This window comes from Kogia breviceps, chromosome 16 (genome assembly GCF_026419965.1).
Source record: "Kogia breviceps isolate mKogBre1 chromosome 16, mKogBre1 haplotype 1, whole genome shotgun sequence".
Taxonomy (NCBI): domain Eukaryota; kingdom Metazoa; phylum Chordata; class Mammalia; order Artiodactyla; family Physeteridae; genus Kogia; species Kogia breviceps.
In genome coordinates, this window is record NC_081325.1 from 18,385,974 (window position 1) to 18,409,758 (window position 23,785).

Genomic DNA, 23,785 nt, shown 5'->3' on the forward strand with positions numbered 1-23,785 from the left:
AGTTGTAATCTAGTCACTTTTATTACTTAGTGTTATTTACGTGAGACAAAGAAGTGATCTGAGTTCTCCCCCAAGAATTTTTAAAGCAGTACTGAGTAAGAAAAAAGTTAAAGATTTAGAATTATTAGGAAATAGATGATCTCCACAGATATTTTATGACTCTGATCATTACCATTCCATTACCATTGTGCCCTGTAACCACCCTCTCCAAAAGTACTCTCTCTAATCTGGTCTGACCCAACCTCAGATGTAGCATGTTACAGTAGAAGGTAAAATGTGCCAGATTTGGGGATCAAGAAAACCCAGGTTTTGGCAAGTAGCAATGCTGATATCGAGACCTTAAGTGAGACATTTAATTTTCCAGTGTCAGTTTCCTTTGCAAAATGATGAATTTTGACTAAATGATCTCTGAAATCCCTTCAAGCTTTAAAATTCACTGTCTGTGCATCTCTCCTTAAAACCTTTCTTCCATTATGCTCTTATTTATACTGGGGATGGGGAGGAAATGGCATGAGGAAGGCTACAGACATTGGAAAGAATACAATTGATTCCTGTTTGATAGCAATAAAGGATTTGTAGTTCATAATGATCATTTTCTCATGTTGTTTAATTTTTTGAAAACATGTTTTTAACATCTGCACAGCATTCCAACATATGGATATACCAAAATTTATTTATGCGTTCATATTAAAAACTGTTTCCTAATTTCTGCAATTATCTAAGGATATTTAAAATCCATACTTGCCTATTGGTACTCAAAATACTATTGAAAGCTCTCTGTCTTGTTCCTTTTGGGGAAAAAAAGTTACTGTGATTTCTTCTTCTCATCTACTCCAGACTATACATGGCTTTCTCTTAACGTAAAAACTCTACTTTGGACAATGATATATACAGCCTGTCCTTTCTCCTTTCGAAAATAGCATCATCCCTGAGCAAGGTCCATATTTCTGCAGCTCTCCCAAAGAAAAAGAATGTGAATTCAAGCCAATTCCATGCCTGCATCAAGTCTGGATAATGTATATTTTTAGTTTTAACCAAAGTTGAAATCCACGTATTACCACAAACACAAAAGGGAAGTGCCTTTACACAAATGGATGCTCCTACAAAATAAAACCCGAGAGAAGTTGGAGTCCCTTCGGCAGAGATACAATGTTACACAACACCTGGGGGGATTTATATATATCCATATGTATACATACCTGTAGCCTCTTAATTGTGCTTCAGGAAATGCCATTTACATACATTACAATGTAAATGTTGCCCACGGGAGTTTTACATCACAGGACACTGCAAATATAAGTTTTGTACATTGAATTAATATGGTAAGCTAATTGTCATTAACAGATCAACCCCAAAACGTATACTGGCTCGTTTGTTTCTTGCTAAAATAAACAAGTACTTCAGTACTTAGTTTTCATGGTCTTTCTGTACCTAAGCTTTCAGTACCAAAGTTCCAAGATCTCCCTGGGGGTCTTTTCTCTTTCAGCCCATAGGAAGGGGAGTTTTTAGGGGCGGGGACTCAAAGTAGTACATATAACTTCCATTCTCATTCCATTGGCTGTAACTTAAGTCACATGTCCACAGCTAACTGCAAGGGAGGCTGGGAATAAGCTTATCTGTATGGCCAAGAAGAAGTGAGAACATGGATTTTGATGTCTAGCTAGCAGCCACTGCTCATTGGGTGCTCTCTCTCCACATACACACACACACACACACACATTCTGAAGTGATCACCAAAATTAAATTAACTCATACAATTATGCTTCAAATAGAATAAATTAGTAGTGGAAGAAAGGACCTTTTATTTAAGAACTGTATTCACTTCTACCCTTTCCCTCCTTCAGCCAGAACTAATTGTTAATTAATGCATAACAGTCAACTGAAATCTCAAAATGAGGGGGAAAAAAGCAAATGTTTGCAAGAATTACCTTTATAGACATATAGATAGAGATAGATATAGATTAGAAGGGCGTTGGCTTGGTTTCCTTATCCCATCAACTAGTCAGATTCAGAACTAAGACTCTCAACTGGGCTGCTTGTTTTAAAGGCACAAGGCCATCAAGTTCCCTTTTAATTACACTATTAGTAAATGATGTTTGAAAAATATTCAACTTTTTACACAACAAAGATAACAATTCCACAAACAGTAAATTTAGTGGGGTTTTTTTTTCCTTTGAGTAAGTTGCCATTTTAATCCTCAAAAGTGTTCCCAATTACTCAGTTTTTAATAGAAGCACTGCATGGCTGCACTTTTGAAATCATAAACAGGAAGTGTGGTATATAAATGTCAGTAAGACTAAAACTGAATTCTGTGGTTTGATGTTTTTCTTCCCCTCATATTTTCATGTTAATGTCTGATTTTGTATATACTTAGAATGACTACCTGAAGGAAAAAGGTAATTCATTACCTGATCAGTTTTCTCTGGCAACCTAACAATTTTGGGACATGGAGGAAATACATGGAATACCCTAAATGTTGTACATTTTCATGGAGGAAGGAATGGAAATGACCTAGAAACTGCTGTTGATTTGGCATTGTTAGAAATTGCTTTCATGTATAGGGTGCAGCACTTTATTGTTGCCAGAAGACAGTGTAGATGGAGAAAGAGGCCAGAGAATGAATGACTCTTAATTTAACTATTTGAAAACTATCATAGAAAACACTCTTACACTTTGTACAGTCTTATTCTGAACCTCAGTAATTCCTTGAATGTGTTCCTCTGCACTAAATTCCTTTGTGAGGCAACTAAGGAGTAGCTTAAGTACTGCAAAAATCCAGGATATTATCTCTGGTTCTTCTCTATGAAGAAGCTATGGTTCTTTCTATAGTTAATATTTTCTATATAACATTATTTCAGTGTCTCTGCTACATGGTTCTGTATCTAAACTCCCTTTCAAGGCAGATCACACTGATCCAGAGAATATGTTTCAAAAGGAGGTAGGCAGCCTGCCCATCTATTGAAGGTCTATCTTTCTGCAGCACATGAGGCACTGTTGAACAGCACATACAGTATTTAACACTTGAGGCATTATCTTTTAGTTGAAAATACAACATATATAGAAACGATATAGGAATAGATGAAAAGTAACATACTAAGAGTATATTAATCAAGTACAAACTACAAATAATTGCTAAGGGGATGTGCAAAATGAAGTGATTTAAAACTAGATTGATATGGACAGAAGTTTAGTGGAATCGGAAAATCTCATGTGGGTTTTTTGAAAGTGGCAATGGGTTTGGATTGCCAGAGAGAAAAGATAACCATTTATTCATTCATCAAATATTTACTGAGTGCTTCCTATGTGCTATGTGCTAGGCATTGTTCAAGGCACTAGAGATGCAACAATATACAGAACTACTGCAGAGCAGGAATAGGCAGGTCATCTCACAGACATGATAAGAACAGAGAACACAAATATGGGAGTAGAGAGAAATGAAATACTAGGTCTTAAATACTAGGATGTTTCTAAATGGGAGAAAGATGTTTGGTATGACTTGAACTCCTTTTGTCATCACTGTCAGAACAGACTGCTTTCCCTTCTCAGTTGGTCAGCTCTCTTAGCCTCCTAGATAACTTTATAATGACCAGGATAACACAAGCCAAATAAATACTGCACATATAAAGATTCCCAGCTGAGGTGTATGGAGAGCAAAAAGGGAAAGAACGGCTAGCAGAAGTTGAATTTTACGGCTCCTTTTATCTTTCCAATGGTTTCTATCGTATATTATCAATCTCTTGCCAGCCACGTCTCCCATTTGGTATTTGTCAAAGTCGTGATTCAATATCTGAAGGTTCTGCTCTCCTCCGTTCCTTTCAAGTAGAACCACTGAAAGGAAGGGAGATTCCAGTTAAATTCCTTTTTTCTACTTAATCAGGTTTTCCGTATTCACCGAGCAATACTTCTCTACAGAGTGTTTGATGGAAAGTATTTTATGTTCTGTGTAGACTAGTGGGGAGGGGGATAAGATAGGATGGGGGCTAGGGAGAATACCAAGAGGCTGCAATATAATTCTATACAATACAATACAGGAGGCTATAATACAAACTTGACATTTAAGAGCTTGGATTAAAAGGGCAATTTTAAAAATGAAAAGGGATATATCAAGTACCACTGTAGAGAAGTAGCTTTAAGAAGTAACAAGTTTAGCAATTATTTACCTATGGGAGGGAAAGAAGGAAATGAACCTAAGATTTTAAGTTTGAAGGTCCCAAAATTTGTGTTGTCTCCAACAATAGCCAAGGAATTTGGAAAAAATAGCTTGAAGGAAAAAAATGAACTTAATGTCAGATCTAAGTGGGATATCACTAGAAGACAGAGGACTCAAGCTTTCTCATTTCTCAATAAGCTATTGATGACATGTGAAAGTCATCATTATATAGAAATAGATTGAAACCCTATGGGCTAAAAAGGGAATGCAATAAACAACATCAAATGGCTGCATATGAACTTTGATTGTAAGATGAGGAAGCAATTTCAAAGCAATTTCAAAGGAGGTAATCTAGCTTTGGAACTCTTTCCTTCAGGTCAGACAAAGCTGTCCTTTATTAAACATTATCTCTTCATTTTAGCTGACCCCTTAGTGGGTGAGAATAACAAACTGAATGAATAAAATTAAAAGACTTTGTTTCTCTGGATTATCTCACTCAATGTTCTGAATTTTTAATTGAATGTCCTCCTAGCCAGCTTAAACAAATTATGTGCCTTAAGATAAAACACACAAAATAAATACCTACAACTTTTCTTCGACTATGGTATTCCCGTATAAAGGCTATGGCTTCAAAAAGTATAAAAGGTACATTAATGCCAGTCATCCAAACTATTTAGCCCTTAAATGTGGGGCTTGTTTTAATGTAAAACTGTCAGGCCAACATAAATTTCCATCCCCAGAGCAAATCTTGGCTATGGAACTAAATAAAAAAGTACCTTTAAAGAAGGTTCAGGGCTTCCCTGGTGGCGCAGTGGCTGAGAGTCCGCCTGCCGTTGCAGGGGACACGGGTTCGTGCCCCGGTCCGGGAAGATCCCACATGCCGTGGAGCAGCTGGGCCCGTGAGCCATGGCCGCTGAGGCTGCACGTCCGGAGCCTGTGCTCTGCAACGGGAGAGGCCACAACAGTGAGAGGCCCACGTACCGAAAAAAAAAAAAAAAAAAGAAGGTTCAATTTTAGAATGTGCTATCCTACATGTTTCTTTAAATAGCAAAGGATCAAGTTTGACCCTCCCTGAACTAAGGGTTTTTGTGATACGATTTCTGTAAACAGAAGATTATATCATAAAATATATTCAGCATCTTACCATTATCTAATCTAATATGGCTTTGGATTCCTATATTTATGTAGAAGTATCTTCATAGTAGCTAGCAATGGAACATTTATTTAGTACATGCTGTATGTTGGACACTGTGTTAAGTGCTCAAATATTTATTATTTCATTTAATATTCACAACAGCTTCTTGAGGTATTATTAACCCATTTCACAGATGGGCAAAACCAAGGCCCAAGTAAAGTTATATCTCCAAGATAACATAGATAGTAAGTGGGCAGAGCTAGGATTTAAGTCCAGATCTGTCTTATTCCAATGCTACTTTTTTTTAACATTTTTATTGGAGTATAATTGCTTTATTATAATTGCTTTATTGTGTTAGTTTCTGCTTTATAACAAAGTGAATCAGCTATACATATACATATACCCCCGTATCTCCTCCCTCTTGCATCTCCCTCCCACCCTCCCTATCCCACCCCTCTGGGTGGTCACCAATGCTACCTTTCTTAAGTCCTACTTTGCCTCCAAAAGTTATCTATAAGCAATAAATAAGTAAACAAAAAAATAAATAAAACTTAATTGTTTTGGCTATTCTAGATCTTTTGCATTTCTATACAAATTTTAGAATCAGCTTCTCAGCTTTTTTTTTTTTTTTAAACCCACTGGAATTTTTATTTGGACTGTACTGAACCTTTAGATTGATTTGGGGAGAACTGACATCTTAACAATATAAACCCATGAGCCAGGTAAATCTCTCCAATTATTTAAGTCATCTTTAATTTTTCTCAGTGTTATCTGTAGTTTTCAGTGTACAGGTCTTGCATGCCTTTTTCAGATTTATTCCTAAGAACTTCATATTTTTTATGCTATTGTAAATGTTCCGTATTTTTTGCACTTGCATTTTTAATGTTTGGTGCTAGAATGTAGAAATATAAATGACTGTTATATATTGATCTTGTATCCTACAATCTTGCTAAACTCACTTATTCTGGCAGCTTTTTGTCAATTCCACCAAGTGGAATAGATGGACGACTGTCAGTTTTATTTTCTCTTTTCCAATCTGAAATTGTTTTATTCCTTTTCTTCCCTGATTGTACTGGTCAGAACCTCCAATACTGAATAAAAGTGATAAGAGCAGAAATCCTGAAAACATGCAGTCTTTCATCAGTAGGTAGGAGGTTATCTGTAGGTTTTGTATAGATACCCTTTATCTGGTTGAAGAAGTATCCTTGCATTCCTAGTTTGTTGAGTTTTTAAAATCAGAAATGAAAATTGGGTTTTGTCAAATTTTCTTCTACATCTATTAAGATGATCAATTTTTCTTTTTTAGTTTAATATGGTGAATTATACTCATTGATTTTTGAATGTTAAAACCAATCCTGGGGCTTCCCTGGTGGCGCAGTGGTTGAGAGTCTGCCTGCCGATGCAGGGGACGCGGGTTCGTGCCCCGGTCCGGGAAGATCCCACATGCCCCGGAGCAGCTGGGCCCGTGAGCCATGGCCGCTGAGCCTGCGCGTCTGGAGCCTGTGCTCCGCAAAGGGAGAGGCCACAGCAGTGAGAGGCCCACGTACCACCAAAAAAAAAAAAAAAAAAAAAACCAATCCTGTATTCTTGGGATAAACCCCACTCAATAATACTATCCTTCTTATAAATGGTTGGATTTTGATAAAATTTTGTTGAGAATTTTTACACTTATGTTTGTAAGGGGGATTGGCCTGAGTTTTCTTGTTAATGTCTTTGTGTGGTTTGGGTATCAGGGTAATGCTGGCCTCAAAGAACAAATTGGGAAGTATTCCCTCCTCTTCACGTTTCCGGCAGAGTGTAACTGGTATTATTTTTTTTTCCTAAATGTTTGGAAGGATTTGTCAGTGAAGCCCTATGGACCAGAAGTTTTCTTTGTGGGAATATTTTAAAGTAATAATTCAACTGACAAATGACCGTTCAGGTTATCTATTTCTTCTTGAATGAGCTTTGGTAGTTTATGTCTTTCAAGGACTTTGGCCATTTCATCTAAGTTGACTTTTTATTTTTTTTTTACCTAAAGTTGTTCATAATATCCCCTTATTATCCTTTCAGTATTTGTAGAATTTGTAATGATGTCACCTCCTCTCATTCCTGATTACTTGACTTCCTGATATGTGTCTTCTTTTTTTGTTTGTTTTTCCTGACTAGTCTGGCTAAAAGTTTATCAACTTTACTGACCTCAAGGAACCAGGCTTTGATTCCACAGATATTCTCAATTGATTTTTGTTTTCCATTTCATTGATTTCTACTTTGATCTTTATTATTTCATGATTTATTTTTTGCTTCTTTGTGTTTAACTTGCTCTTTTTTTTCTAGTATCTTAACATCAAGTTGAGGTCATTGATTTGAGATATTTTTTGTATTTTCTAATATAGGCATTTCATTTATTCAAAATTTGATATATTTTTATTTCCTTCAGTTCAAAATACTTTCTAATTTCATTTTTGAGTCCTTCTTTAATCAATGGATTATATGAAAGCATGTTATTTTGTTTCAAAATATTTGGAGTTTTCAGTTCGCTTTCTGTTATTGATTTCTTATTTAATTCCTTTGTGGTCAGGTCATACTTCAGCATGACTTGAATCCTTTAAAATATACTGAGACATGCTTTATGACCTAAAACAAAGATCAGCAAACTTTTTCTATAAAGGGTCAGATAGTAAATATTTTAAGCTTTGTGGGCCACATACAGTCTGTATCAATTTTTTTTTTTAATCTTTCAAAATGTGAAAACCATTCTTAGTTCATAGGCCAATACAAAACCAGGCTAGATTTGGCCCCAGGGCAATAGTTTGCTGACCCCTGGCCTAAAATATGCTCACTCTGGGTAAATGTTTCATGTTAAAGAGAATGTGTATTCTACTACTGTAAGTGGAATGTTCTAGGAAAGTCATTTAGGTAATATTGGTGGGTAGTGTTGTTTAAGTTTACTATATCCTTGCTAGGTTTCAACTTGTTCTAGCAATTATTGAAAGAGGGGTACTGAAATCTCTAACTATAATTGTAGATTTTTGTTTCTCCTTGCAGTTCTATCATTTTTTGCTTCACATATTTTGAACCTACTGTTATTTGGGGCATAAACATTTAGGACTGTTATGTACTCCTGATTAACTGGCCCCTTTATCATCATGAAATGATAATCCTTCATTATCTCTGGTAATATTCTTCACTTTGAAATCTTACTTTGTTTCTATATGTTCTATATCTAGCCACACCAGTTTTCTTTTGACTAGGGTGAGCAACAGCATGGTATATCTTTTTCCATCCTTTCATTCTTAATGTTTTTGTGTTTTCATATGTAAAGTGTGTTGGGTCTTTCTATCAATCTGATAAGTTCTGCCTTTTAATAAGGATTTTTAGATCATTTACGTTTAATGTGATTATTGATATGATTAAAGTCTATCATCTTACTGTTTTCTATTTGTTCCTTTTGTTCTATGTTCCATTTATTTATTGTTCCTTTCTTCCTTTTTCTGCCTTCTTTCAGATTGAATTTTTTATGGTTCCATTTTTTCTCATTTGTTGGCTTATTACCTAATAATGTTTTATTATTCTACTGGTTGCTTGAGGGTTTATAGTCTACACATATAACTTATCACAGCCTACTTTCAAGTGATATTATACCACTTCACATATAGCAAATATCATACTTCTGTTTTTCCCCTCCTGCCCTTTATGCTATTGTTATCATATATTTCACTTATGCATGTTGTAACCCCCATTATATATTATTATTTTTGTTTAAACAGTCGATTTTCTTTTTTTAAATTAATTAATTATTTATTTATTTTTATGGCTGTGTCAGGTCTTTAGTTGCAGCCCGCAGGCTCTTTGTTGTTGCATGCAGGCTTCTCTCTAGTTGTGGCACTTGGGCTCAGTAGTTGTGGTGCGTGGGCTCTAGTTTGCAGCGCGCGGGCTCTCCAGTTGAAGCACACATGCTCAGTAGTTGTGGTGCACTAACATTTATACTAACTGTGGTATAAATGGTATACCACGTGGCATGGTATTTATACTAACCATAGGACTATTACGGTATATAATGCACATTCATTTTAAATTTAAGATAAAATGTGAAACTAAAGAAAATTCTATCTTAGGACCAAGCTTCTAGGGCTATTATTCAATCTTCTCTTTTATTAACCAAACCACACGTTTGTGAAAAAGTCTTGAGGAGCAGTGACTTTGATGACTCTTCACAATTTTGTTTTGGCTGCATCGGGTACTAGTTGCTGCACGCGGGATCTCCGTTGTGGCTCACAGGCTTCTCTCTAGTTGTGGCATGCAGGTTTACTCTCTCTAGTTGTGGCACGCGGCCTCCAGAGTGTGTGGGCTCTGTAGTTTGCAGCACGTGGGTTCTCTAGTTGAGGCGCTCAGGATCAGCAGTAGTGGCACGCAGGCTTAGTTGTCCAGCAGCATGTGGGATCTTAGTCCCCTACCAGGGATCAAACCCGTGTCCCTTGCACTGGAAGGTGGATTCTTTACCACTGGACCACCATGGAAGTCCCTATTCACAATTTTTTAAAATCTCTCCTAAAATTGGATGCTGTCAACAAATGTAGTTTATTCATAGAGGTTTTTATTTAATTTGAATATGTATTTCTGAATTGACCACTATATCCTGTTATTCAGCTCATGAATCATTTCTTATTGTAATCATGAAAAGTGTACTTGATTCCAAGTTTTTAAAACACCCATCATTATTCCTGTGAAGAACAACTTTTACTTACCAGTTCTCACTTTCGTCACTGTCGGTGTGCCTGCGTCAGTCAGAACCTGCAACACTGTCCAATTTTCTGATTCCAATCCAGGATAGAATAAGAATGCATATACACAAGCCTGTTAGAAGTAGACCTAAAATAAAGATAAATAGGCTTATTATGAAGACCCTACCAGAAAATCTACTTCTAAGACTGAATCCTAAGGAAATAAATAAGGCAAATATTTAATGATTATTGATACATTGTTCCTTTTACCAGTAGAGAAAAACTGGTAGGCATCAATATAAATACTCCCAAATAAGAAACTGCTTATGGTACATCCTTATATTCTATAGTAGAATACCTATTCAGTCATTAAAGTACATTATACTTGAATATTTGCTGCTAGGAAATATATATGAACAAAAAACAGGTGTGAAAATTTAATAACGGGGGTTAATAGCGGTTATTTCTGGGTGTGGGATTATTCACCTTTTTCTACCTCTTGCCCATTTGTATCTTAATACCAATTTCTTATAATAGAAAAACACCAAGTTTTCAGAAACTTAGTCAACATGAATAAATACTATTCAAAATGATAAGGTCATCATTTGTTTATTCATTAATTCAACAAATATTTGCAGCATTAAATAAGACCTAGTCCTTGCCCTCATGAATCTTCATTTGTGGGCATGACTAACAGTCTTGGAAATTTTTTATTCCTTGTTCCTCTCTTTCACTGTCATTACTTAATTGCCCAGTCACTCCCTCCCTTACTCATCGAGGACTTTGGCACTTGGCTGCCAGTATCCACTTCCCCTGCATTTTCTGCTATTGTGCGCCATTTCCGTGTCCATACAGACAACCCATCCAACAACCTTGAACTCTGACTCCACCATCTTACAACCACTTCATTCAGCCTTCCAGACCCAGAGCCACACACCAAGAAATTACTCCATGGCCTTAGACACCAATATCTTGATCTCTGACCACAACCGCTTACCACTCCAGCTTTTTTCACTCTATTTACTCACTTAAGACCTGCTTTCTTACCTTATTTTAACCTCTATTCCAAGCATTACTTCCCTAGTGCAAAATCTCATTATTTCCCTCCATGGCTGTAAAAACACACAAAAATACTTCCATTTATTTAAAAAATAAAATGAAATTCAAACACCTTTTATAACATTCCCTTAGTATTTAAAGTAAGAAACAACAACCATGATACCTTATTAGCAAACCATGAAGTTTTATACAGAAACATATATAGCTTGCACTATTTCCAGAGATTAGAAGGCTTGTTAATACCCCTGTACATAAAGGTGTTTAGCATATAGCAGTTATTGCTTAACTATCTGTTCATTTTTGAATAAAGTAAATGTGGCATATTTGAAGATATCCATAATAATTAACTGCATTTTAAACAGTTCAATAAATAATAGGACTCACATTATTTTATAATTAGGGAGGAAATGTTCAAAAGCAAGTCCACAGGTTCAGTTTTAAGGGCAAATAAAAGTTATATACAAAGTATCTTTACATCAAGTAATTTAGAAGAAGCTTTGAACTTTATCATAATTAACAACTATATGTACTAACATTTTTTACATCTAAAGGATTCAACTTCAGGAATTTCAATTTTATGATAGGAAAGGAAATTGGGTATAAGTAAAGGTAGATGGAAGGACCATTAGATTTAGTTACATGCTATAAGAATTTCTTATCAGGAAAAGGTTTCATATCTACTATACTATATTAGTGGTTTTGCAGTTTATTAGAAATATTGCAGTTCAGTCACATCAGCTTTGGGTTGTTTTGCCAATGGCATAAACATCCAATTGTAAAAACCGCATGTTTATAAAAATACATCCTCCAAAGGGGAAAAAAGTTCTTTGGTTAAGTATGTGTGATACTTCTCTACATGGAACATTGAAATGAATTTAATCTTCTGTTTCACTTCAAACATTATTTTTCTTTAAGAGTTTCTTTAAAATCAGGTATATGGTCTGTATATACCATCCCGAGTTCACTGGGTCAAAAGTTAACAGTATGGGGTCATCAAGTAAATTAAATGTTAACAGCAAAAATTAAAGGAGTTAAATTAAAAACATAGGGCCTAATCCTACGATGAAGAAAAGTAAGGAAAAAGTGTTCCCATAAGAGCTGTAAACTGTTCACGTATTTAAAATAAATTACTTCCTCAGAGCTGCCTTAAAAAGTTAATTTGTTTTAAACACGTAAGCATTTCTTTGCCAAAAGAGAATGTGCTGTATTTTACTCTCCTTATTTTCCTATAGATTTGTTCTACACGAAGTAATTTTTTTACATATTAAGAATAGAAATGTAGCATGAGGCTCAACTGTCATAGAGAACAGGTCATACATCCTCAGTCATATCTCCTAGAGACCAGAGAGTCCCAACTTTACTTCTGTTTACTAAAAATGAATAAGAAATAAATGTTAATAGAATCCTGTCCTCCTCAACTTCCGGGACAAGGCTGATCCCAAGTCAATAAAGTCTCTGAGGAAGTTGTCATTTTAAACGTTTTTTACTGAGTGTAAGGTTTATTATTCAATTTTCCTTTGATAAAGGGTCAAGAATAGATCATGACTATTATTTACCAGTCCTTTTTATTATTTAAATTGCTCCCCAAATACACACATTTTTAATGACCAGACAAAAAGTTAACCAATGCTTGTGTATTTTAGACCATATATGGTATATGATTTACCATTTGGGGTGTCACTTTTTGAGATAGGCTCTGTTAAACTGCAGAACAACCAGAGAAGGAAACCAAGACTGTGAAGGGATTAAAATCATAGATGTTTGGAGAATGGAGATTCAGTTGTCCTGTGGTTGAAAGTACTAGAAGTCATACTTAAGGGGTTATCACATGTAGGTGGGAATGAGTTTGTTCTCAGCAGCTCCAGGGTGCAGTTACAAATAGGTGTGTTTTAACTATTAAGATTCTATGACTCCAAACCTGAATAGGCTAAATTTCCTTTACTAAGTAAATTTAAATTATTTTAAAACAATGTTTCAAAACACTGTATTTAATATATCATTTAAGGCCAGCATTTTCACGCTAATTTTTTAGAAAGTAAATAACAAACAAATGGGTTTATCCCTTTCCAGGTATCCTTATTGGTAATGGGTTGTGAGGTGGGTAGTTCATACTTCTTCAGTAAATATTACAATTATTAATTATAAATGACTGTTAGTTCAGTCCTATAATGTTAGTTCCACGAATGTGGAAGCAAAACAATTCTTTATATAGGAGGAAGAAAACCTTATACCTCCATAATCCTAACAGAATCAGAGTTAAAAATATGTACGAATCTGTTATAAATGACTTTCAGAAACTGGGGCTCTAAACCATGCAAAGTAAATTTCCCCAAACAGAAGTATATTTCCTGATCCATGTGTAAATTTTCTCCCCTATAACTACTATGGATATACTCTACAAAGAAACTACTCTAAGAGTAGTTTCTTTTTTTGCCTTTTGTGATTTTTAAAGGGTCATCCAAAAATATTTATGGATAATAAAATACTTATAAACTGATACGTAATTAATTAAAGCATATAGTTAAGAACCATTTAAGTAACTTTTTATTATTATTATTATTTTTAACATCTTTACTGAAGTATAATTGCTTTACATTGTTGTGTTAGTTTCTGCTGTATAACAAAGTGAATCAGCTATACATATACATATATCCCTATATCTCCTCCCTCTTGCGTCTCCCTCCCACCCTCCCTATCCCACCCCTCTGGGTGGTCACAAAGCATTTAGCTGATCTCCCTGTGTTATGTTGCTGCTTCCCACTAGCTATCTGTTTTACATTTGGTAGTGTATATACGTCAATGCCACTCTCCCACTTCGTCCCAGCTTACCCCTCCCGCTCCCCATGTCCTAAGTCCATTCTCTTACTTCTGAGGAGGATTTGATCATTGCTTTTTTTTTTTCTTCTTTTTCACTGCTTTTTAAATGTATCAATTAGCTACAGGGAAAAGAAACTACCAAAGTTACTTCACAGAACAAAGATTCTGTCAATATCCGAAATAAATGACACACTTGCATTTTAAAAAGGGAATGTAAATGGGTGAATAAGTGGGAAAAACTCACCACATTACCAACAGATTTCAGTGAATGTTGTACAGGTTTATGATTAGTGCACTAGATCCTGTGAACCTAATGAAACAGTTGTTGTCTGTCTTGAGGTCTGACACTTCACAGACCTAAAAAAGACAAAAAGTACTTTGATGTATTTGTTAAACAAAAAAAGTACAGAAAAATACTTAGATTTAGTATTTTACCAATATATACAATATTTTTACCAATACACTAACCTGATTAGAAGCTTAATTTGAAATTATCAGGTAAATATTAAATTTGAGAAATTGAAAACTCATAGTAGAATATAAATAGCTATGGATATATGACACAGATTAGAAACATTTTCAAACCAGCCATTGTTAAACCTTATTCTTTTTGCCTTTTATTATAATTCTTCTAGTTTACTAGTTATAATATTCCTGGAGGGGGAAATTCCTAACCATAGCTATTTATAGCACAATGTTTTAAATATATGATAATAAACAAGTACAGTCTTAAAACAAAATACCTGGTTCATAAGTGATACTCAGGTCTTAAAACAAAATACCTTGTTCATAAGTGATACTCAGTAAACATCAGTTTATTTCAGAAAACAGCCTTAACAATCAATATAGAGCAGTTTTAACTCACAGATTATAAGAATACACAGAACATAATAGAGTAAAACAAGTAATTCTCAAATTTGTTTGGGTGGCAGAGCAATTGGTGATCCTGTCTCTCTTTGCTGAGTTCCATTCATTCCCGTTAAATATTAATGCCAGTAACTGTGCTTCTGAAGACACAGAACAAGGACAGACAGAATCCAGGCCATTATGAAACTCTCAAAACCAGAATTGGGGAATTCCCTGGTGGTCCAATGGTTAGGACTCAGCACTTTCACTGCTGTGGCCGGGGGTTCAATCATTGTTCGGGAAACTAAGATCCCGCAAGAGCTACATTCCTTTCTGGAGGATCTAAGAAAGAATCGTTTGCTTGCCTTTTCCAGCTTCTAGAGGTTGCCCTCCTCCCTTGGCTCATGGGCCCCCTTCTATCTTCAAAGCCAGCAATAGCTGGTTGAGTCTTTCTCACATCTCACCACCCTGACACTGACTATTCTGCTTCCTTCTTCCACATTTAGAAAAATTGTGGAATTATATTGAGCCTACTCAGATAATTCAGGATAATCTATTTTTAGGTCCTCTGAGTAGCAGCCTTAATTCTATCTGCAACCTGAATACTCCTTGCCATGTAACATAACATATTCACAGATTCCAGGGATTAGGATACAGACATCTTTAGAAGAACCATTATTATGCCTATCATATAAATGAATCATTTTCCTCTACCTTTCTCCAGGAGCTCCATCGACCATCATCCATCTCTAAAATTACATGCAAACAGCTCACATATGCACATGATTCTAGAGAAAGAATCTGTAACTGTCAACAAATTCTCAACGTTTAAGAATCACTGGAATAGCTCATAGACTATCAGTGTTCCTTAGAAAGATAGTTTGGCAGTGTCAACAATGCCAAATTTTAGACTGGCTTTTACTTTTTTAGCTTTGATCAGAAAACCTTGATATGCGTTGGAAGTTTTTTCTTGTATTTTTCCTCTGTGTGTTTTTAGAAGTAGTTCCAATCATCCTAATTATACCTCTACATCTTGCACTTACAAACATTTTTCCAGTTGGTATGCATCATTTTGTGATGATGCTAATAGTAAATCCAGTGAATTTTCCACAGTTTACTCAATAATCTTACTACTACTAGACATGTCAACCCAACCCCCCTCTTTTGCTATTTTATTTAATATGCTGGAATGGGCATCTTCCTGTATAGATCTTTTTCCATAGTTTAGATTCCTGAAATTGGAATTTCTGGCAGGAAAAACATGACTATTTCTATAATCTTTTTTATTATTGCTAAATTACTTTCCAAAAGGTCTGCTTTAGTTTACATTGCCACCAGCCTTTACTCACTCATACCATCAATGTGAGCAGGTTTTTTAAATGTCTTTCATGCATTGAAAAGAATATTCAGGGGTCATTTAAATTCTTATCAAAGTTATGAGCTAAAAAACTTAGTTCTTCCTTAACTTTTAAATTCAACTTGAAACTCTGGTTAGTCTTTGTAAATTTTAACAGCAATCACTTTTAAGGATGCTTTTTAAGGTCTCTTAAATATTTAGCATTTCGAATTTTATAACTTCTATAACTTCTGCTTTCCTTAAGTACTTAAAGTTTGATTAATAAATAAAACCTCTCCAAGAACTTATTTGAAAAAGAAAAACAAGAAAAACTTGTATTTGTTTTTCTCCTTTTGCTGTGTATTGGTTAACTCTATTTTTCTTATAGACCTATCTCTTTATATATTGAGGGTATTAACCCTTTACCTACTTTATATGTTAAAAATATTTTTTAGTTTGTCATATGTCTTTACTATTATAGCAAATTTTTTTCCAGTGTATACATTTTTTGTGTAGCTACCAATGTTCTCCAAGATTCTGTGTTGAACCTTTTTATCAGTCTACATACCTCCCTCAGTGGTCTCATCCAATCCCACAGTTTAAACTACCATCTACAATTGGTCAACTAGTAAATCTACAGACAACATGCAAACCAGACCTTCCCCCAAATTCTAGACTTCCAAATCAAAAATCCAATCCTAATATCCAGTTACCTCTACAGAGGATGGAAGGATGTACTTGGCCCAAAGGCATATAAAAATCAACATTTCACATATCAAAATCCATCAAACCTGTTCTATTTTCCCTCAGGAAATGGTACCAAGAGACACTCAGTTGCCCACACCAGAAACTTAGGAGTCCTGCTACACGCCTCCTCTCTCTCTTCTCCATGTATTATATAAAGGCTCCTAAACCTCTTTAGTCTTACCTTCCAACTTTTTCCATCCTAGCTAACTCTGCTCTAGCCTCATGGGCATTGAATTTACTGGTCCTTTCTGCTCAGGACATTAACATACACTCCTCCTTTGCCTAGAGTGGTCTCCCTTCCTAAGTCTCAGTTTAACTGTCCCACCTTAGAAAGGCCTTACTTAAATCTCCAGTGTTAGGTCCCCATGGTGTACGCTTTTAGGGCATCCTGTGTTTTTCTGCAATAGTACTTATCACAGTTGTAATTTGTATGATTATTAACTTAATCCTTGTTTCTCTCAGTAGACTACACCATAAAGGGAGGAACTGTGGCTGTTATGCTCATCCCTATATGCTCAGTACCTTGAACAATACATAACACAGAGTAGGTGCTAAATAGTTACCTGGGAATAGTTACATAGTTAATACTGAGTAAGTAAATCCAATCTTGTTTATACTTCATTTCTAATTCTTTGGTTCAAATACTTTTTTATTTCTTGCCTAGATACTACAATAGCCTCTGCAGGACTTTCTATCACCGCTCTTGCATTTTCTAATCTGTTCTCCAATACCCTTGTTAAAGTGAATTTCTAAAATATAAATCTGATCGTATTATTCATTGGTTTAAGATTTTTCAGTTGCATCACTATAAAAGTGATATGTAAGGCCCTTCATGGTTTAACCTCTATCCACTTGATCAGGCTAACCTTTCTCAACTCCTCCAAAGCACCTAGGCAACAAATCACACAACTACCTGAATATTCTTGACCATGCCAGGTTCTTTCTGACTCCTCTATTTTCTTACACTCCAGTGATTCTGCTTTAAATGCTTTCTATGGCCTATTTCTGCTCTCTCTTTTACACTAGTTTCTTGAAGCCTTCGCCAAGGTATCCTTCAAGACACAGCTCAACCACCACCTCCCTCCTAAAAAGCTTTCCTGAGCCACCCGTTCCTTACCTGGGTTAATGTTCTTCCTGTACATTTCAAATTATAATTTTTAAAGAATTTATCTTTCTTCCATTAGACTTTCAGCTCCCTGCTAACAGGGACTACATACTTCTCATCTCTATATATCCAATTCTGATATGGACTTTGGTAAATGTTTGACTAATCTGTGTGCCAGTACATATCAAACCCATCAAAACATACCTACCTTTTGGGAACTGGTATTCCCACTTCTGAGAAATCATCTAATAAATAAACGAATAAATAAGAAAGTTAATTAGGAAAACATAAAAATGTTCACTTCAGAATTATTTATAATAACAAAAAACTGAAAACAACCTAGATGTCCACCAATAAAAGAATGGTAGAATCTGCTAAATGATACATAGCAGAGAAATTTAGAATGAGATTGTAAAAATGATATAGTAACTCAGATGCTTCTTACATATTAAGTGGAAAAAGACAAAGAAAACTATTTCACACTATGATCCTATAAAATTATATGTACAGACATTTACTAACGGAACATGAAAATTGTATGAGTTGTTAATGTGGACTGTGATTTCACTGACTTTATTCAGAACTTTATAAATATTGCTATGATATCTTCTCAATTATAATACAAATAATAATATACATGAGCTTAATTTTATTAACATATATGTACATCTTAGTGTATGCATATTTTAATGTGCATATATACATATATATTTCCTAGCTCTGTCTCCTGAAAGGTCCAAGAAGCAGCAATGAGCATACCTAACCTTGATCTCTAATACCATTCTCCACTAAGAGGAAACAGGGCTCTGTAGAAAAAGCTAACACCAGGGCTAGGGCAGGGTAAGCACAAGCTAAACTTGGAACATCTTATTATACCAGAAAGCAAGGAAGTACTCCCAAAAAATGATATAAGCATACCACAAAGACATAAGACCCAAACTAAAGGTGCTTCCACTAGCTAAATCTGGGACAATTCGAACACCAAAATAATTATATACAGGCTTAAATATTTAGAGGTGAAAGGTCATGATGTGTGTAACTTACATTCAAATGGTTCAAAAACAATGTACAAAATATACACATATAAATAGAAAGAATACAGGAAAACAAGGTAAATACAGAAATGGAAAAACATAGGAATTCATAAGTTAATGCAGATAATAAATAGATGAATAGAGGAGAAGAAAGGGCTCTTTGTTTGCAGTAGAGTGCTGTGGGCTGACTGGTAAATGTGAAAGGAGTATTAGATTTGTTGAGTCATTTTGCAACCATCATGGTAAAATTATATCAGCAATAATGGATGCTATATTTAAATGGGAACTTGGATGAAGAGCAAGCTTTATCTTCAAATATTTCCCCACAAATTGCTTATTTGCCAGGAAGGAAAACAACAGTAACTATACATTGGAAAATTCGGGACATATATGGACCAGGTGGTCAAAATTAACATCATCAATGAGGGACATATGGATATCATGTGCTTCCAGAAGTGGTACCCTGAGAAGGACACAATACCACCTGTTCAGTAGTCCAGTTAAAAACGCAAAACCTCAATTTAATCATGAGGAAACATCAGACAAAAACAAAATATGGAATGTTCTATCAAAAAGGAGGGTGGAGGGAGAAACTGTATTCTTCAAAAATATCAAGGTGATAAAAGATAAAGAAAGGCTGTGGAAATGTTTCAGTAAAAGAAGCTAGAGTCAAGACCCACTAAATGTAGTGCCTGACCCCAGACTGGCTCCTGTACTGGAGGGGGAAATGCTATAAGGACCAACCTACAAAATGCAAATGTGGATGGTAGACTGAAGTATTTTCTCAATGTAAATTTATGAAGTTGACAGGAAATACACACTTAAGTATTTAGGGATCAAGGGCCAGGATGTATGTAACTTAACCTCAAATGGTTCAGAAAAAAATTGCATATAAAGCTATATATATATATATATATATGGAGAGAGACAGAGACCTTGCAAAAGAACAAGTAAATGATATGGGTGTTCTCTGAACTATTTTTATTTTTGCAACTTTTTGTAAATTTGAAATTATTTCCAAGTAAAAAAGTATTTTTTTAAACTAAGTCCACCTCAGAAAAACAAGACCAACAAGAAAATAAAAGCTATTTATGTAGCTTTTACATCTATGCAATTGCATCTATGCAAATTGTTTTTAAAACATTCACCAGTGTATACTGAGTTACTGTTCAAAATGTTTTTCTTTAAGAGGCTTCATTCTTCCTTAAAAGATGAACAGACCTATAGCTTTCACAGTTTTATCTAAATAAGCTAATATGTTGAAGCCAACATTCCATCAGTCGCAGCTTACTCATCAGAAACAGCAGGAGGGAAAAAAAGCATTGAAATTACAAGACCTCTGCTCTCCACACTACCCATATTTACCATTCATTTGCTGGTGATTGCACTGCAGTTTCCAAGTAAAACCTCAAATTTTAAATTATGACTTCACTTTTACTCTTATGACAAGTCAAGAAGAGTATGCAGAAAAACAAACTGGGTGGGTGGAAAGGGGTGGGGAGTAGGGTGATTAACTCTTCACTGTATTGAAAATGAAAGAAAGTTGACAGCTTCTACCCCAGCTGAGTCCCTAAATAACTGAGTTCTTTCTTCTCATAAAGTATATCACTGTGTGGAGTATTAAACTTCAAGGAAGGTATTCTTACTAGTTTTTTACCTGTGAATCTGATGATCTGAAGTACTCTTTTTTTTTTTTTTTCTTTAAAATTCAACTCGGGAATTTGCACCCCCTTGTGGTCAAACATAAAATTCTTCATTTTCAATACACCATTTTTTTTCCAGTTGGGTTCAGGCTTAGGAACCAAGTTACCTGATTTTGTTTTCTCCCATATTAGTGAATCAAGAAGCTTTAATGAAAGATTGTTGGTTTATTAAATAGGATCTTAAAACAGGACTTAAATCTTCTTAAAGTGACCTCTATATAAACTTTAGTATGTGTAAAATGGAGATAATAATTGCACCCACCTCATGAGTTATTATGAGGATTCAAGGAGAAAATGGATATGCATGTTTAGCTGACACATTGCAGGTACTCAATAAATGTTATTATTTATTAATATCATCATCACTTTGGAATTCTCTTGACAGAGTAAATCTTAAAAGGGGACTGGATTTAAAAATTTACCAATTCATGATGTTCTAGTACAATCTTGCAAATAAATTCCCCAAATATACCACTTATCCAAACTTCACCTAGCCGATTCTCTTCACAGGTATATTTTTAAATTACAAAGGATATGTATTTATATCTAGATGATAGAAATTTGGATGGGTTTTACTTTATATTTTAGAGTGGTTTTTTCCCTTTTCCCTTTAACTTTAATAATTAGAAAAAGCAGTAAGACGATTCCATCTTCTTAGGTTACTCTTAACATCTTTATTCATCTGACAGAAATCATTATTTGGCAAAAATAATTCGTCAGGTTGATTTATCATTTTAAGGGGCTCTTGAACACAAATGCTAATTCCTAATGGCCCTAACTGTAGTTTTTAAAAATACCTGTAAAGAAACCATTTTAAAAGATCAGTGTTAATAACTGACTTACAACAATAGCTAACGTTCACTAATATACCAAGCACTGTTCAAATACCTTTAATATATAAGCTCATTTACATCCTTACAACAACCGGTTGAGGTACTAGCATTAATCCTTTTACAAAAGATCAAACTGAGAAAAAGAAACTCATGCAGGGTCACAAAGCTAGTAAACAGCAGAGCTGAGCTCCAACCCAAGCAGTTTGGTTCCAGAGTCTACTCACTTAACCAGTGCACAAACGTACCATAGAGATGTAAGCCCCGTACTACTCAGCTATGTTACGTCTTGATGATGTCAAATTATTAAAATCCATTTCTCTTCCAACTGTACCACAATAATGCAAACCATGCTAGCCTTCTCCCATTTCCTTACTTCTTAGCACTTCAGGCATTCTCACCTGCGTTGTCTAATTTAACCCTGACAATGATGTATATCTTTGTACACTCAGTTATGATTCATCACGAGTGGTTTTACAACAAAAACTAGAAAAAAGTGTAGCAATGCCCCAGATTTTAAACTGTTGGATTCTTTAGAAAATTCATTGTAACTTGGGATCAGGAAAAAAGCAACTAGTTTTAAAATAATCTTTAAATGTAATCATTTAGAATCAATGGCAGTTTGGTGTTTTTTTCCATCTTAACTAGCCTGTGGCAGGTAGGATAATTCTCTCAAGCAAATGAATGATTAAAAGAGATTTGTAAAGAAGGTGTTCCAGTATTGACAACTGATTCATCATCTATTGACTTACCATAGTGCCCAGTTTTTGACGTTGCACAGATTTGCCTAGGTCTTGTGCTTCTACTTACTAGTTATAAGACTTTGGGGCAAGTTTCTTAATCTGAGTCTCAGGTATCCTCTTGTGTAAAATAAAGATAATGCCTACTTCATAGGGCTGATGTGGGCAGTAAACATGATCATTCCGTAAAGCGTTTATTTAGCACCATGGCAGCCCAGAGTACAGTCAATATATATGGTATCTAGCTATTATTACTTTACCAGTGCGTGACACAACAGAAATCCGTCTTGGCAAGATTAAGTTCCCTTACCAACCGTTTTTTTAAAAATCACCCTAAGCGATCCCAAAGACTGCCCAATAACCCATTTACCTCTCCAAAATCGAACATAATGTTTAAGAACAAGAACGCGGTGAGAGAAACTAGATTCAGTGAAGGTGCCTTCACAACAGGAAACCTAGAACCGGGCTCCAGCACACGCGCGCGGACACACACACACACACACACACACACGTTGGGTCCAGCACACGCGCGCGGACACGGACACACACACACACAGGTTGGGTCGCACAGCATGGTAGAGAACGGCCCGGGCTCCAGAATCTGACAGATGCGGACTCGTCCACGTGCTTGCTACCTGTGCTACCTTAGGGAAATTACGTACAAAGTCTCTGAGCCTTGGTTTCCTGGTCTGCAAACGGAGAATGATAATAGTACCTACCTCATGAAGTTGTTCTGAGGCTTAAGCGCGATAGCTCCGGTAAAGCGTTGACTTACAGCAAGAGCTGTACACACAGGCGGGCCTGTTTCAAGTACACGTGTATCCACACACACGGTCTCAGACACATTCCGGAGTTTAGACTCTGGCAATAAGATGCTTTTCTTTTCGCCTAAGCTGCACCCTTATTTGTTTTCCTCGAACAGTAGAATAAATGCCTATCGACTGATACGTCATCTACGGACCCTCGGGCCCACACTCCTCACGGCCCCTCCACCTCTTAGGCTAAGCATAGGAGCTGCACGCACGCGCAAGATGTAGAAGGGCTGCGACCGAGGAAGCGAAGGCGAACGGCGAACACGCGATGATTCTGCGCATGTTCAAGGCGTGGGGGTTGGGGTAGGAGTTTGCGCATGAGCAGAAGTGTCGGGAAAGCTAGAGTACGGAGGTTAGGAGGCGGTATTGACAGCTGTGGAGGCAGCCCGCGTTCCCGGCATGCCCCGGGGCGGCGGGGTTGGCTCTAACGAATTTGAATGAGGAGCCTCAGCGCTTTCGGCGCCATTTTCGAGTGATGCCTGATCTCATCAATCTAGCGGGAGAGACGGGATAACCTGTCGGAGAGCGTAGCGCCACTAGGACTCAGCCGAAAAATTACTAAAAAAATCGCCAAAAATCACTTCGAGCAAAGGGCACTTGGTGGAGCTTCGCCAGGGTTGGCGCAGCCGGTAAGAGCCTGAAGAAGTAGCAGAGCGGGACTCGGGAGGTGGCAGTGGTGGGACCGGCAGGCGGTGGGGGGTGCAGGGAGTGGGAACTGGGTCCGCCTTCATTTTAATCGCAAAAAATGCGAGGAGGTAGGGTTGGGGG

The 23,785-nt window shown here is 36.1% G+C and overlaps 1 long non-coding RNA gene across 1 annotated transcript; it reads right to left on the reverse strand.

The window, feature by feature from the left end:
- Positions 1 to 1,001: 1,001 nt before the first annotated feature.
- LOC131743193 (uncharacterized) lies at positions 1,002 to 23,293 on the reverse strand. The gene is made up of 6 exons (XR_010837154.1): positions 22,925 to 23,293; positions 18,107 to 18,143; positions 14,109 to 14,221; positions 10,013 to 10,136; positions 4,927 to 5,091; positions 1,002 to 3,828 (listed from the first exon to the last, which is right to left on the reverse strand). It is a non-coding gene; the product is annotated as an uncharacterized lncRNA (long non-coding RNA).
- Positions 23,294 to 23,785: the final 492 nt, after the last annotated feature.